This window comes from Eptatretus burgeri, chromosome 10 (assembly GCF_056783735.1).
Source record: "Eptatretus burgeri isolate ZD-2024b chromosome 10, Ebu_testis_v1, whole genome shotgun sequence".
Taxonomy (NCBI): domain Eukaryota; kingdom Metazoa; phylum Chordata; class Myxini; order Myxiniformes; family Myxinidae; genus Eptatretus; species Eptatretus burgeri.
The window spans coordinates 69,149,484-69,167,391 of record NC_140970.1 but is presented as its reverse complement, the minus strand read 5'-3'; the positions used below and the strand labels follow the sequence as shown (position 1 = coordinate 69,167,391).

Below are 17,908 nucleotides of genomic sequence, written 5' to 3'. Positions count from 1 at the left end.
AAAAGCAGTGTGCATCGCCAACGGTCACTGTGAGATAAATGAGGATCTGGAATCTGATCAGCAAGACGCCGATACCAGGATTCCGCTCCATGCCAAACATGGCACATCTATATGCTGCGGAATAGTGGATCAATCCCCAGACACGGATGTGGCCATGCGTGCACCGTGTCGCTCACTTCAATGCACTTGGGTGTAAGGAGCTATCGTTCTTCGCTGGAGCCATAACAAAATATAGTTCATATCCATCAATTACATCACAGAGAATATAGGCCCAACATTGTGTGCAGCACTCCCTGCATGACAAGTGACATGACAGCACTCCTGCACTAATATGACAAGTGCCCTGTCAGGAGTTGGTAAAAAGAAGTCCTTAAGCATTCTCAAAACTAGCCGTGAGAATCAGAAAGCCCTTTCAGAACTTGAACATAAATCATCTGTAGACAAAGCAGTCCGTGCAAAATGCGAGCAGTTTGTGTATAGTCTTTACACATGTGTAAAGATGACTGGGACCTCGACTGATAAAGTGAGGTACTGGTTGTTCTGCCAGCTACATCTGACAGTTTGGCCATTCATATTAAATGAGCCAACTACCAGGGCCCCCTGTGGAGAGAAGCACGGACACCAAGCAGGATATGCCCTTACCCGCTGGACATGGGTATGAAATCAAAGATGACACAAGGCGAAAATGATGACCAAAGACCAAGCCCCAACAGATTCCATGGCATTAGTTGCTTGTCACTGTGTGAAGTCTGCTTGCTGCTGTGCCAACTGCACATGTCGAGTGCCTGGCCTTGCCTGTACAGTGGCATGTGTGTGCATGGCAGGGTGACTATGTGCAACTCCATATACTAGGCCAATGACGACGACAATGATAATGACAATGACAATGGACTGTGATGTGATCAAGCTAAAGATAAATTGTGTATCATGATAATGATGGTGACTGTGATGATGATGATGAGGATAAAAGATTGTATTCATTATAATCCATGGACTGTGCTGATGCTATTGACTCAGGATAATGATTAACTATGATGGTGTGGAGTATTGCCATTAATGATGATGATGATTATGCTGATAACATTTGCTGGACCATATCTGTCAAAAAAACGACATGTGACACCAAGATACATGTGTTGTTGTAACCACATACCCATTCCGTTTCCATTACTTGGAGTATGACCCCCATCACAAACAATAGGCAAAATAATAAAACTGATACCACACACAGTTTGACTTTATACTCTCCATGGACACATCCAGAGAAGGTTTCCTAACAGAATACGTAAGCACGTCTTGTCTGCGGTGTGGGCTTAGTGGGACCATTTTCAGTCGGGTCCTGTTCCTTGTCTATAAATGGACCCCCCTGTAATCATCATTTACTTGACCTCACTTCCTGACTCTCTCTCCTTTACCAAACATTTAGTCCCATATACAGTTCAGCCTATCATCTGAAATCTTGAATGTTTGCTGCCGTTCCGAACTCAAGCGGAAAATTCATTAGCTGCACCACTAATCTGATCGTGCTTCTAATGGGATCCTAGCCACAATAACCAAGGAGTCCTGCCATGCCCGAACACCCTCTTCCCACCCCCCCCCCCCAACCACTTTCCTTCACCCACTACCTCCGTATCAGGGAGCGGAGCTATTTTGAGTCATCCTGGTTGATGATAGATCTGCAAAGCACAAGTAGCGGGCAAGAGCAAAATAAGACCACGGTGATGGGGAAAACCCCAGAAAATTGGGGGAAAAAAGATAAGGAGAGGGTAGAAGATAAAAGGGGGAAGATTGTGCAGTAAATATTTAAAAACAGCAATGTTGAGGAAAGCAGGTGGGGGTGGGGAGGGGATGTGTTAAGAGAGGGAGAATACTCATGATCATTGACTTTGCACATGGTTTTTTTTCATGAGACGTGAACCTTTACTCTCATGATAAATGCCAATGAACAGTTAGTTCCTGGCCACTTTATTAGGACCTATTTCTAACAGAACCTGTTTGGGTCTCCAACTGCCCCATTCACAGCCTTGACTTGGTGTGGCATGGAGTACTGTACTTCAAATAGCTGGAAGACACCTTGGCGATATTCATGTTTCCTCACTTTGCAATGCCCATCAGGTAGGATCACGAGATGAAAAATAGGCTGTTATTCTTCTAAAAGATGTTCATTTGGTTTTGACCTCAGATCACACACCCACTATCATCATCTCTATTGCAACTGCTATTCATAGTATACATTTAAACTGTATTCTTCCAACAATTCAATTTCCTTTTCTATTTAAAATGTATGTCTGCTTCCATAACTTGTACAAAAGTATGATGCTGAGATAGCACACTTGCCTTTGAACTGTCGAGTCTGGGATCGATTTTCAACAAACCTGACTATAAACTGTCACATTGCTGCTTCACAGGAAGGGTGTTGCATCATAAAGTGTGCTGTCCATTAGATAGGAATTTCAGATGATGATACATCTACCAGCATTGGTTTATGGTGGATGTTAAAGATTCTATGGTGTCTTTTGACGAATATCAGGCAATTGTTGTCCATCACCCTGACTAAACACACACACACACACACACACACACACACACACACACACACACACACACACACACACACACACACACACGTGTCAATTAAGCCGGCGTGTAATCACCTCGTCAGCGGCCTTACTGACCAGTTTTCCCACTTGTGTTCACGGCTGGTGATTGTGAGGCCTCAATCCTGGCAGTGAGGGAAGAGAGAGGAGGAAGGAGGTGTTCTGGAGGGAGGACTGGCAATATTAGCAAGACTCAAAGTCTCGATAGAGAACGAAGGCATGGGTTGTTGCGGGGTATGTGGGGCTTCATGGCTCGCGTACAGTCGGGACAGTTGTTCATGTCTCCAGTGGAATCTGTGAGGCCCTGAATGCTGAGAATTAGATATTTGAAAGCGACGTTGCCAGACTGGAGAGGATCGGTCAGTGCGGAGGAAGAGATCACCGAGGGATGAATGAGGCTTTGCGGCCTATGGACCGAGACGAAGCCCTGCAGATGTTTGCATCTCGGGTGCACTGCTTGTAGCCCCCGACGATTGTCATGCTGCAAGGCTGGTGGCAATAGGCAGCAATGGTATTGTGGGCTTGGCAGAGAAGGGAGAGGTAAGCCAGAAGTGACTCGATGCTACTCAAGCCTTGGTTGGGATGTCAGGCGGCCCATGCGGCAATCCCTGAGGGGAAAGATTGGTGCTGAGGTGCTGCCGGTAGGGAGGCGGAAGAATGTCTGGGAAAGATGAAAACAAATCTTGTGTTGAGAAAAATAGAAAACTGCCATACAGGCAGAGTGCCGAGACTGTGCAGCAGCACCGAGCAGCCAAAATGTTCACTGTAAAGAATAAAACACCTCCACTTGTGAGAAGAAAGACCATCTCATAGAAAGACAGGGATCTGCACCAAGTTGAGAGGCTGGGGAGGTGCTAGCTGTGTCCATAAAACCAAAAATAAAGCTCCACAAGAGAAACCTAAACATTAAAAGTTGGAGCACAGAGGAGACATAGAACACCAGCTTCTGCAAAGTGGATTCAATCCATGAAGAGTGATGAATGCATGACAGGAGTCAAGATTCATAGACCAGTTAAAGAAGATGAAATTGGCCACCAGAATGGAGTCTGTGTCATATCACAAATTTGAAAAAGCCATAAATTCCCGATTAAAAAGTAGAATTCCCGATAAAAAAGCAAACAACCCATAAATTCCCAATTAAAATTAGAATAAAATCGACAAGAAAAATAGCAATCAGAGATTGCGGATGCTCACCAGGACTTTTGTGTGGTGTTTGTGTCATTTTGTGTTGTGTATTTTGTGTGGTGTTTGTGTACTGGTGTGTTACCCAGATTCAAAAAACTTAATTCAGTCTGCTGGACCACGTGTCTGATCAGGTTAAAATTTAAAACTTATATTCGCCATCACTACTAGATCATAATTTTGAAGTTTGACATCGATTGATGAAGCGGTTCAAGAGAAAAGTTTTTAAGAAGGATTTTCGCTCAATCCAATATGCCTGCCAGACCATGTGATATCAATAATTCATGAATACCTTGGTATTCCCAAGGCTTGTGGAACATTTGCGTGAAGTTTTCCTTTGATCTGTCCAGCCATTCCGGAGAAGGAGATTTTTGGAGGTTTTAGGGTAAATCCAATGTGGCTGCTAAACTATGTGACCTGTGATATCATGTGTGTGAATGTTTTCTTCCTTATGGTTCAAGTCGTACTTGTCTTCCAAGTTTCTTCTTCCAAGTCTTCTTCCAAGTCTTCTTCCAAGTCGTACTTGTCATGTTTCACCTCAATCTGTTCAGCCATTTCAGAGAAGGTTTTTGAAAGGGGGGGGGGGAACAAAAAAGACATAGCTGCTGAATCACTTGACTGATGACATCATAAATTTTTTTCCTGTGGTTACGTGGCTGCTTAAGTGTTACGTGCCACCACACGGGGTGTGGTGCTGTGTTAATTAGATAGGGATTAAGGATAATTTCCCCCAGTTTGTAATTTCCCCCGTGACCTTTTCCTATGTTTTTGTATTTCAAGACCGGTGATAAAGATGGATCATGTCCTTAAAAAAACAACTACCGAGCTGTTGGTCCAAGCAGGCAGAAAGCCTGCCTCGAGGGGTGACGGCTGACAAATCATGCCCCTGGAGTGGATGATTAATGGGCGTGACATTAGTAAGAGGGAGAAGAGCGCATCTCTGGGAAGAGAACAGGGGAAGCCACTCAATGCAGGAGGAGAGGAAATGTCACGCTGTTTTGTGGCAAGCGGACCTAATTTGGGATATAATCGGTGGTCGGAACACGGCCAGAAAGAAGACACAGAAGAGAGTGAGGCAAAAGGTTTGGTGGAGGCAGAAGGATTGAGGCAATCGGTGTTCTGAAGGGGAGGACAGTGGTCAAAGAGCAGAGAGTTGTGGGAGGACACGATATAGTGAGGATGTCTCACTGGCTGACTACGTCTGGACATGATGAAATACAGCGACAATTCTTGTGTCACGCTGTGAATTTGCCCGCATGATGGAGCAAGATATTAGCCATTGACTTTTGGCTGAATCGTGTGGGACCAGCGCCAAAGCCATTACCTGATGGCTCGACACGAGCCATCGGGGGGAAAGAGACGGCACCATTCTGCAAAGCAGCGGCGTCAGTTTGGACGATCCTTGAGTATCACCGCCCCAACTACCTCCTCTACATTTGCCCGCCCAGAGAGCGCCTTTGTGCCATTTTGGGTGCATTTTCCCGCACAGTGACAAAGTGGTTTGGTGACCTACAAGCTACTGAAACTCACTCCTGAAATTCTTTATTTTATTCTGTTCCCTTGTTTGTATTTATGTCTGTGTGGAGGCGCCTCAAAATTAGATTTAGGTGACCTCAGGTCTTGATTTATTTCCATTATAATTGTTGATCTTCTTGTTATTAAATCATTATTTATTTAAGTTGCTGATGTCCATGTATCTTTAGTGGGTTCGAGTACAACCCGTGTGACTCTGTCCTTTGCTGACCTTTCTTTCCCGTGTGCGCCATAATCTCGGCTGTGAGCCTCAAAGAGAACTGTTTGGCCATCCGTCCAGGTAGGGGCAGACCCACTGGACGTGACACTATGTCCAAATTGGAAAATCCTCCCCCCCCACCCACCAACCATTGTTTGTCCAAGTCTTCCTCAATTTTGTCCTTCAACGCTGCTGTTGGTGTTTCCAACTTCTTCTACTGTTTCTTTTTGTCTGTTTCATCCTGATCCATTCAGTGTTCCATCTCATTCATGAGCCTTGACTGCATACAATAACAATCTGGAGTACTGTATACACATATTAAAGGGGAGGCAATGTACATATTCATGCAAATAAATTGAGAAAATTAACACCTAACAAACTCACAGAACTTGTCAATAAATATGTCTTTCAAACATCACGACATTTGGACAGAGGGAATCAGAGGGAGAAGAGCAACATCTTCTCCCCCCCCCACCCCACCCCTCTCACCTCCACCCCCTTCCCTCCATAGTTTCCTTGGATCTGTTTTTGACAGCCTTTGGCACAGTAGTATTATTAGAGAGAAGCTTTTCTTGCCGGAATTTAATCAAAAATTTTTTTGCAAGCTACAACATCGTAGGAACGCCTCATTGAGCCTGGGGAAGCTTCGATCAGGACAATATAGTGTTTCAAACAGAGTGATACAACTTCAAATGTTGATTTACAAAGAAACAGAAACCTCAGGAACGTGAACCAAACATTTCTTGAAAGCTTATGACGTGGTACTTTCTTTCACTGATTGCTATTGCAGTAAGTCACTGCTCGAGTTAGTGAGAGCCGAAGTCTGAAATTGGCATTTACGCCAAATCCTTGCAATTGACGTTCTCGATGTGTGACCCTCACAGGATCAATGCTCAAACAGGCATTGATCCTGACTCCAAAGTTCTGTCCAACTTTCCTGAAGGTCTCATGTGGCACTGCCTGGAGGTAGTCTGACACCTCCTGCTTCAGATCATCCAGTGTGGCAGAGCGGTTGGTGTAGACAGAACCCTTGGCAGTCCCCCAGAAGTAGTAGTCCAGAGGGTTCAAGTCTGGGCTATGGGGTGCCCAGTCATAAGCGGTACCCAGGGCAATGAGGTGGTTTCTGAAGATCTGCCGCAGGAAAGTGATGGTGTCACCATCCTTCATAAACCAGGTCATGCTGAGCTGGTTTGGGGTGACCTTTGAGGCTAAATCATTATGGAACTTCTGGAGCATGGCATGTTAGTGCTCACCATTGATTGTCACCTTCCTGCTGCTGTCATTCTCAAACCAGTAAAGCCCAAGCATTCCCCATCTGGCATTGTAGGTGCAGAAGCATGTGGCCTTAGTTCCTTTCAGGTACCTCTCAGTGATCTCCTCAGGTGGTTCTGCCCCCCAAAAAATGTTGTTGTGGTTGTTTATGGCACTGTTCAAGGGGAAATGGGCTTCATCACTGAACCAGATCAGGTTGATCCAGTTTGGGTACCACTTCATCCTGTCACTGAGCCAGTTACACATATCAAGTCTCCTTCTCATGTCATCTTGACTCAGTTTATGCCTAATAAAGATGATGCATGGGAAAAGCTTCAGTTTCTTAGTGAGGATATGCTAGAGTAATGTTGGTTTGATATCGAGCTCCCGGGAGCGCCGGCGGTGGGACTTCTTGGGACTGTCCACTGCAGAATCCCACACAGCGTCGATGTTGGCTTGGATCTTGGTTACTGATGCTGTTCTGCCACTGTTGCCCTTGCTCTGGTTGTACACTGCACCCTTGTGCTGAAAATGTTTCACAATATGTTGAATGAAACAATTTGTTGGTTCATCACGTGTTCTGAGGTCGTATTCCCGGCAGAAACTCCGGCGGGTGTCTACAAATGATTTCGTCTCATTCCACAGAGCCACCACTTTTGTCTTCTGCTTCACTGTCAATGGCACAGTTGAACAACGGAGCCAGAAATCTCAGGGAACAAATACCACGGTAAAACCACCAAATCCTGAAAAGGAAAACGGTGCAGGTCAAAAAACGAAGAAATGGCAGGAAGTCAAAATCGTATCAATCTTTTTGAAACACCCTGTATTTGAAACACAAAATTGATGATTCATTTACAACTGAAGACTCTTCTGTTTGCAAAAGCATGAGAAATTTATTTCCAACCCACTTTATACATTCACCAAACTGAGCGGCCATACTCATTACTCGATTTTGCATCCAAAAGAATGAAGAGTCACCAAAAATTGCAAACACTTTCAATCGACTTCAGGGGAAAATTGCAATTATTTTTTAAAGTGGATTTCATGCATTCGACGTGTATTCCATATAATACATATTACCCTCATTCCAAATACCCTTTCAGATTCCACTGAAATTGATGCCCAATGATTTTTAAATGGAGGAACGCGCCACCGAGCCTAATCTCGTGTCACACCTTTGGATCGAACTATATTTCTGCACTCAACCAAAGGTGACATATTGAATTTGTGTCTTCTTGGTCGAGAAGTCCATTTGAAATCGTTGAACTTCCCACGTATCAACGTAAGCTTGCGATTTCAGCACCAACTTGCTTCGACCTGCAGCCAAGCCAACTGTTACAACTACGTAATGATTCATTGTGTTATTAATTCCTGATGTGTGATGCGTTAAAACTCATGCATGAAGGTTAAAATTTTGCACCAAGAACCCTTTTTCCGTTGGGGAGAAAGGGAAAGATTAGGAGGGTGTAGGAGTAGGAGGATGGATTAAGGTGTTTGGATCGGTTAGGAGGGGAAGGGGAAAAAGTTGGTCAAAACTTCCACAACCTATCAGTGTGTATGACGAGCAGAGGAATTTGAAAAGTTATCTGAACAACATGCTCACCCATAGTCCGAGAACCACATTTGTGATTTTTATTATTACCTCTGCCACCGAATGTGAAGGAGGTTCTTTTTTCACCCCCTTTCTGTATGTTTGGCTGTCTGTTTGTCTGTCTCTTTGTCTGTTTGTCTGTCTGTCACCTGCAGGTCACAATTTTAAACCGATCTTTACGAAACTTCACCGCATGGTAGAGTTTATCACAAGGAAGAAGTCTATTGTTTTTGACGTCAAATGGTCAACATACGCCAAAGGTCAACAACTGAGGTGAGATTTCTAAAATCCTTAATTTTTAACCCATTGACTTGAAATTTGAAGAGGATTTATATTTCAGGTCACTGAATTCAACCACCAATTATTTTGGAGGTCCACCTCGGCTAAAAGGTCAACACAGGCCAAAATTCTAAAATTGTCGATTTTCATCTGATTCACTTGAAATTTGAAGTGGAGTTGCATATTTGGTCATTGAATTCAACCAGGATTTTTTTTTTTTTAGGTCAAATTTGTTTTATGGATTTTGCAAGTATCGTGCTCTGCACAACGTCTTCGTCTTGTTTGTTTGTTTGTCTGTTTGTCTGTGTGCAGGACATTTCAAAAAGTTATGGACGGATCCAGATGAAATTTTGTGGACAGGGTTTGGTGTGCGACAAGGACGAACTGATTAGACTTCGGTGAGGATCCGGATCCGGATCTAATGACTAAAATTTTTAAAAAGTGATTCTTCACCATAGAGGGCCAAAAACGAAATATAGCATGATATCTCAAAAGTTGTGGATGGATTCAGATGAAACTTGGTGGACATGGGTGCGTGACAATGAAGAATTGATTCGATTTTGGTGAACATCCAAATCCGGATCTGGATACGATAATTATTTAATTTCAAAATGATTCTTCACCATTGAGAGATGGGGCCAACAACGATACAGCACTGTATAGTATGATATTTCAAAAATGTATTGGACCCGATATGTTCTCGTGGATCAGGCATTCCGGGGCGGAGGTATGCGCTCTACCGAGTGCCCTTCTAGTTTTACAATCTATAAGGAACAATTAGTAATGACATGACCTTTCCATCTTTAAAGCTTTTACACAATCTGTGAGTTAGGGGGAAAAAAACACAAGAATAACCATTCCTTTCACATCTTCAAACGCTTGTGCTGCTGAAACAGTTTTTCCTTGGCTGGAGGGCACAATCCTGGATGGGTTGCCACCCCGATGGAGGATACTCGAATGGCTCATTATTTCCAGTAAGCTGGTACTGATTTTGCCAACCTCAGGATGATAGGTTGAGCCAACCCATCTGGTGTTATGTTGAAGGAACGACGGAGGCTTGAAATGAGGACACTAACATCTTCAGCCAAGCACCTTAAGCAATAAGCCAACACCACGCTTTGTAGGGCAAACGCATCTTGTAATTAAAGTTTTCTGAAAAATATTGAAAACGTTGAATACATAGGTTGATAGGACTTGCGATTTACAACAAGTTTTACCTCTCACAGGGATTAATAATGATCTTAACAATGATAAAAATAGTTTTGAGAGCTCTCTCAAGTTTAATCTCCGAATGAAATATTGACAATGCAGTAAAGTTAACGACAATAATGTTGAGAGATCTGATTTTCCAAGAAAGGTTTCATTAAGTTAACGTTCCAAGGGTGGTTTTACCAACCTCGGTGGATTAATAAGTGGAGTGTCTGCTCTGAGTCTGGGATGTCGGTGGTTGGAGGTCCGGCTGAGTTGTACCAAAGACTTAAAGATGTGCTGCCTCCTTGCAAGGGAACTCATTATATTATAATAAAAAATATTATTATTATTATTATTATTATGAACGCTGATGAATCTTGACTCCTGGACTTGCTTTGGCCCACCGTAGGGTGGAGTGGGTCGGCGGTTTGAGTGGTGGCTGATCTTTCTGCCTGTGGAGTCGTGGATGTCCAAGTGTGGAGAAGCGTGTTTGCATGAGCGCAAAGAGGATGGAACTGAGTAACTTTAGGACTGTGATTTTTGTGAAAGAACCGAGTCATTTTTGAACTGCGTTTTTTGTGAAAAGCATCTCTTTTTTAAGCTGAATAAGCACAAATTTAATGTATTAAGGAGAGCGGAGATAGTGGAACACAAGGAAGGGGAGGAAAGAGAAGAGAGAGTAAGTGGAATGGGGGTAGGGAGGAATGCCTCGAGGGTGGGGGAGAGGAGACGAGTGTGGAAGGATAGGGGTGGGCACGAGGGATCGGGGGATGAGGGGAGAAAGAGTGGTGTGTGTGTGTGTGTGTGTGTGTGTGTGTGTGTGTGTGTGTGTGTGTGTGTGTGCGCGCGCGCGCGCGCACACATGATTATGACAACAGGCTAGGGCAGTTGGTCCAGCAGTTCAATCAGGGCAGCACTGCTGATTGATGACCAGAGCATCTCAAACTGATTAAGATGGTACTAGCTCTGCCAGGTGGGCAACAGTTCAGAAGTGAGGAGCAGCTAGGTAGTTTGTATGTGGGATCAATGAGGAGGTGTGAAGGGGGGGGGGGGGAGATGAGTCGAAGTGGTGGAGATGAAGCAGAGAAGGAGTTTGCAAGTGTTGTGTGTGCATGAGACCAGATGTAAAGGAGACAGGGTGAAGAGGTTGATAGGAGGATACAAGATGTTTCATGCGGGTGGGGATGTAAGGAGTAATGACGTGGGAATAATAGTATCGGAAGAGATCAGCAAGCAGGTAGTCAGAGTGAAAAGATGTAAGGGACGGATAGCTATGGCATGGTTGGTGGTGCAGAGGCAAATGGTTTGTGTTATGTCGGTATATTGGCCAAAAACGGGAAGGACTAGGGTGGAGAAGCAGGAATTCAGGGACACACTGGAGTGGATGATGAGAATGTTTGAGCTGGAAGTGATGCTGTTCATTGCAGGGGACTTTAATGTGCATGTGGGAGTAGCGGAGACAGGTGAAGAGAAATGTTTTGGTAAATTTGGTTGGGGAACGGAGAATAGAGAGGGTCAAGAGCTGATGGAGCTGGTGGCAAAAAAATGGGATGGCCAAAGCTGGTTCATTCTTTCAAGGGTGGCGGGAAAGCCACAGGATTACCTTTGGGGGTGGGCAACACAGAACATAACTGGATTTGGTAGTGGTGAGGAAGCGACAGTTGTGGAAGGTTAAGGGTTGGAAAGACGGAGAGGAGAGAGGATCCGGATCTCCATATAAAGGAGAGAGGAGAAGAAGATTAATTATTAATGCCACAACTTGGTTCAAAGCACGGGACGGAGTGGCCATGCGTATGCACAGGGAGAGGTGCATAGTAAGCGGCAATATGTGAAACACACCAGCAATGGCACAAATTTCATCATGGCCTTTGGCTGATTCATGGACTGTTCAACTGCCTTTGGAACTTGCTGGCAGGACAGAGAGAACACACTCTACAATTTTGAAAGAGTGATGTTGATGATGTACAAATATGAAACAAAAGAAAGATAAGAAGAGAAAAAATTAAAACTTGGGCCAGACAGCAAGTGGCAAGAAAGAGAAAGACGATGGGAGTGGGGAACTCACTGGGGGATGAAGAGAAGGATGAAAGAGACCTGACTGCAGTGGCACAGGTTGAGGCTATGCAACAAAGCTGAAGCATGGACTACTTAACACCAGAGGTCCATAGGTGGGGACCAAGTATAAAAAAATGGATTGGAAAGGGCAATCAGAGATTGCAGACCCTCGACAGTACTTGTTTTGTGTAGTTTTGTGCAGTGAAGGGTCTTGGGGGTCTTAGAGGTCTTGAGGGGTCTTAAGGGTCTTGATAAAAGCTCTTCAAAGGCCTAAGGGGTCTTAACAGTCTAAAAGGGTATAAAGGTTTTAAAGGTACAATGCAATGGTATGTAATTAATAGACTTACGTGTAATCAGGGTGCAACTTATGTTTAAACGGTGCATAATTAATAGACATGTAGTCACACGGCTTCACGGACGGATGTAGTCCGAACAAGGGTCTTCGGGCTCTTATGGATGTTAAAAGATCTTATGGGTATTAAAGGGGTCTCAAGGGTCTTTGAGGTCTTAAAGGGTCTTGAAGGGCCTCAGGAGTTTTTGGGGTCTTTAAAGGCTAAATTGATGGATGAAAATACTCTTAGGACAATCCCCGAGTCAGACTTGGTCTCTGTGTCAAATGTGGTGGTTGTCGGCCCAGCGGTCTTTGCAAAAAAAACGCAAACATACAGACAGATGACAATTTTTTTTCTTCAATACACACAAACTGGTGTTTTGATGCTGTGCAGGGATGGGTGTAGCATTATCATGATGTGTTCATATCCAGTACTACATGCCCAAACTCTGCTCCATCTCCAATTAAAAACATAATTTGATTATAAAAGATTCCATTGTATATTTTATGAAAGTATGCTTTTGGGTTGGGACTATCGTACGATTTTATCGTATGAAGAGTTACTTGAAAAAAAAGGATTGCATTGTATGGGTGCGTGTAGATTTTGGTTAATCTGAGTAATGTCCATGAAACACAAGCCAAGATAATCACAGCATGAAATATCGGAGAACATAATGCTCCAATACGCTGTTGTTGATTACTATTGATGCCAACTCTTAATTGAAAAGCATGAGAGGGAGAGCAAGCTGAGCATGATCATGTCCTGACATTAGACTAAAGTAGGGCAAGATGTCCCTGACAAGAAAGGTGGGAAAGACATTCTCCCACCTCCCCACCTCCAACCTATATAACCTCCCCGTTCCTCGTTATATGTCTACTATCCTGAACATGCACACCGGAGGACCACCTGGCTATTATGGGAATACATTCCCTTCCCAAAGGGTGGACTGGAATCGTCAAAAACGCGTTATAATCCCCATGCAGGCTGACTATTACAGCCGGTACAGTTATAGCAGTTGGCACCACTTTCGGCTTGGTGGGTCTGTATCTTTCACAGACTGCAACTAAAGCCAGACGTTTCATTTCCACTATAAATATTGTCGCGTCAGATGGACCGTTAACACGAATCAACTGAGCCGGGGGTACAAGACCCTCGCAAATGACTGAAACGTTGGTTAGATTTACTCTATGGCATTGAATTAATATTATGATCACTACGTTTCCCAAAGGTTCACCGAAATGAAGCCAAACCTAGCGGTGTTCATACAGGAAGGCAGTGAAATAGGAAAACGCTTCTTATAATTATTAAAAAGGTGTTTATTATGACCCGCACCAGAGGAGAAGGTCTTGCATTTTTACCCTCGCCAGAGGAGAGGGTATTGCATTTGGCTCCATTTTCTTGTTTGTTACTTGCAAAATTGAAGATTTTTCAAGTATATTGGTCAGTCGATTTTGTTATTCTGTCTGTCTGTCTGTCTGTCGTACGTCTTTTTCTTGTCATTCTGTCTGTCTGTCTGTTTGTTTGTTTGCCAGTCACCGACAGCTCACAATTACAAACCGAACGTCATGAAACTTCACGAACTTGTAGAGGTAGTCTCAACTGAGAAGCCTTTGAAGAGGATTTGCAAATTGCGTCACTGAATTGGGAAACCAACTATTTTTGAGATCAGAAGGTCACAGGTCAACTCAAGGTCAAACTTCTGAAATCATCAATTTCAATCTAAAAAATAATCCATTTTCATCCGATTGACTTGAGCTTTGATTAAGATTGTCAATTTTAATCCTAATCAAATGGATAATTTTGGTGTATCCTGGTAACCTTTGGAGATGGGTGTGGATTTTGCAAGTATCGTGCTCTGCACGGCATCTTTTTCTTGTCATTCTGTCTGTTTGTCAATCGCCTACAGGTCACAATTCCAAACCGAACATCATGAAACTTCACGAAGTTGTGCAGGTAGTCTCAACTGAGAAGCATATTTATTTTGAGGTCCAAGGTCGAAGGTCATCTTGAGGTATATTTCTAAAATCGTCATTTTTCATCCGATTGACTTGAAATTTGAACAAAATTTGCATCACTGAATTGGGAAAGCAACTATTTTTGAGATCAAAAGGTCAAAGGTCAACTCAAGATGAAGCATCTAAAATCTTCAATTTTCATCTGATTGACTTGAAACTTGAAGAGGAGTTGCATATTTGGTCATTTAATTCAAACACCAATTATTGCTGAGGTCAAATTTGATTTGATGGATTTTGCACGTGTCGTGCTCTGCATGACATCTTTGTCTTGTTTGTTTATTTTGCCGCACAGAACGTGAGTTTTTCTGTGCAACCTCTTGTCAGATTGACAAAAAATTTCAGCATAGGAGTGGCTATTCATGTGGAATGTTTTAATTATAATTATGATGTCATAGGTCACATGGTGTGGCAGTCATGTTGGAAAAAAAAGGAAAAACTTTGGACCTTTGTATCTCTGAAACTGCACCAAGGAAAAAAATTGAAACTTGGCTCCTCATGGCGAACTTCTCGTAGGGAATAAGTGTGACTTTTTTATGATGTCATAGGTGCCTTTGTCATGACATCACAATTGCATATGAAGAACACTACATCCATTCAGTATGAAAACTTTTGTTGGTCATCTAAGGATAAATTCATTCACAGAAAAAAATTGATGACATCATCGGCCATGTGGTTCTGCAGCCATATTGTTTTTTGAAAAGTTTACAAAAATGTTCTTCTCTGAAACAGCTGAACAGATTGAGGTGAAACTTTACAGGTATGACCACCTATCTGTGTGAAAGAAAATGTTCACACCTATGACATCATAGGTCACATGGTTTGACAGCCCTATTAAATTTACCATATTTGGATTGGATTCAATTACCATATTGGATTGAGTGAAAATCTAAAAAAAAAAAAAAAAAAAAAATTCTCTTGAACCGCTTCATCAATAAACAAATATGATCGAGTACTGATTGGGAACATATGTTTTAAATTTCAACCTGATCGGATGCATGGTCTGGCAGTCAGAATTTAATTTTTTTTGATCTGGGTTATTTTTGACTTTTCGCTGACCTGGAACACAGTTCCAGGGAGCTTATGGGATGGCGCGTTGTCTGTCTGTCAGTCCATTCACAAGTACTTGCAACTTTTTCTCTGAAACTACACATACAATTTCAATGAAACTTTACTGCAATGTTCATCACGATGTATGTCACAAAGTTTGTTCACAGCATTAAAAAACTCGGGGTCTGAAGGGGGTTTATGGAGGGATTGCCCCACAAAGAGGTATTTGCTTTATTTTCAGAAACAACACACAATTCCGATGCAACTTGACCACAACCTTCATCACCCGCAACGTACCAACGTTTGTTCACGCTATTAAAATATTTGAGGTCTATGGGAGTCTACGGGGGGTTTTCCCCCCAAAAGAGGTATTTGCTTTCTTCTCAGAAACTACACAAACAATTCCGATTAAACTTCACCACAACCTTCATCATCCATGATGGACCAAAGTTTGTTCATGACATGAGAAAATTCGGGGTTTAATGGGGAGTAAGGGGGAGCAGTTCCCCCCAAAATATGTTTGCTTTCTTCTCCAAAACTACACACACACAATTTCGATTAAACTTGACCACAACCTTCATCACCCATGATGTACCAAATGTTCACAGCATTAAAAAAAATTCCATAGGTATTTACTTTGTTCTGCATAACATATTTTGTGGGTCATCCATGCCTACCAGTGGTTCCCTAGTTATCTTATTCAGCCGCTACCAGGTGAGCACCCAGGGGTGTTTCTCCTATGTTTTTTGTTTTTTTGAATAAGATTTACTTTGCTGTGCCTCGATGGGTTTGAGGGAAGAGGAGTAGCAGCTGAAACCTGAATCCTATCCTGGTTCCTCCTGATGACTTCATCTTTGCTCTTTGCTTGTTTGGGTTGGTTATGATGACTCCAATGCAGAACTGTGCCAATTTGGTCTTCTATTTGATTTGAATTTAATTTATTTGAAATCCCATTCTGAAATCAATTGAATAATAATAAACGTCATGGGTCAGGGCAGGGGCATACCTCGGGTATTTGGCACCCACGGTGGGGTGGACCCTTCCTTTGGCACCCCCCCCCCTAACGAGATGAATAATTAAAAAAATTAAATACATAGAAATCATACACCATGTTTCCAAGTAAAAGTTAATGTGGAATATAGTACTGTACCCATAGTAAGCTAATTGGAAAAAAGAAAAATGCAGGACATTAAAAATTCAGCAAACAAGTAATACTGCTTGATATTGATAAAACAAAAGCACATCTTCAACCACAGAGAAAACCTCACCAGTGAGAATTTTCAAAAAGGAAACAGAAATTCTAGTGTCAAGGAATGCCCGGAAATCACACGACGTCATTTCTGGGGCAATGTTTTTCCTGCCCATTAACTATTTAATGGATGAGATTAACTTTTCAGAAGGTCTGTGAATACAGTACAGAAATGTAATTAACTTTTCAGAATGAGAGGGTTAACCCCGAGAGGGTTAATGAGAGGGTTTTTGTTTCACAGCATACGGTTTTCATCGAAACTTCCTGAAACTTGGCATATATATGTAAAAATACCCTGCGCAGACAGTAACCATCTCCGATTTTGAAAATTCATCCTAGAAAAAAAGTTATGACGTCAAAATATCTCCGCTAATGGAAATCGCCTAAAAAATTATCTCCGAAACTCGGCAAGCTTTTTGAATTCTGTTTGCCGGAATCGAACAGGGCATTGGCAGAGATGAATTACCGCACATGTGATACATCACTATGACGTCATATCAACTTTTATGACGTCATTCCTATTTTTTGACATTTTTTGTTTCACAACCCAGAGTTTTCATCGGATTTTCGTGAAACTTGTCATGTATATGCAGAAAGCCCACTCGCAGGCAGTAACCATCTCCGATTTTGGAAATTCTTCCAAGAAAAAAAAGTTGACATCATAATATCGGCGCTAATGGAAATCGCCTATAACATTATCTCCGAAACTAACCAAGCTGTTTGAATTTTGTTTGCAGGAATCAAGCCGGGCATTAGCACAGATAATTTATCGCAAACCTGATACATCATAATGACGTCATATTCGTTTTTGTAACGTCATCATTAAGAGGACTAGGATCTTAGCTCATTCGAACTTGTTTTTAATGAGATTCTCCAATGAGTACTAGCAGAAGCGGTTTGATACTCACGCAAAAAAAACTCACACAAAAATTGTCAGCTTTGAATGTGCTCGTCTGCTTTCCAATATGCCACTCCAATTTTTAATGTACCACTCAGCTTTGTATGCATCTTACTCCTCTGTAAGCACTTTCGGAACGTACGCTCCAGACGAGACACTCACAAACTGCTCTTTTTTTTCATTCTGGATGCTCCTGAGCCTCTTCTTCCTCTTCACCAGCACATTCTCCTTAGATTTTTTTTTTTTAAATCTTAAAAGTTATAAACTAACAATATAGCTTATAAATTATATTATTATAATTTGTAAACTTAAATTTTGAAATCACAGTATATCAGAATTATTATGGAAGAATCTTATCTCCAATAAATGAGAAAATCTTCCATCAAAAGCCTCTGCTGTGCGAGTACACTTTTGAGGTTTCTGAATGAGCATCTTCGAAGTATGCATTTAGTTTCTTACCGTGCACGAGTACCTGAGTACCAGTTATGT

General features: G+C 42.4%; 1 long non-coding RNA gene across 1 annotated transcript in view; it reads left to right on the top strand.

The window, feature by feature from the left end:
- LOC147018799 (uncharacterized) overlaps window positions 1–10,497 on the top strand; it is a 41,802-nt gene extending 31,305 nt beyond the window's left edge. Inside the window, exons 3-5 of the long non-coding RNA XR_015062815.1 lie at window positions 2,023–2,115; window positions 8,509–8,626; window positions 10,233–10,497. This is a non-coding gene — a long non-coding RNA (uncharacterized LOC147018799). The remainder of the gene's footprint in view (window positions 1–2,022; window positions 2,116–8,508; window positions 8,627–10,232) is intronic.
- The last annotated feature ends 7,411 nt before the right edge of the window (window positions 10,498–17,908 follow it).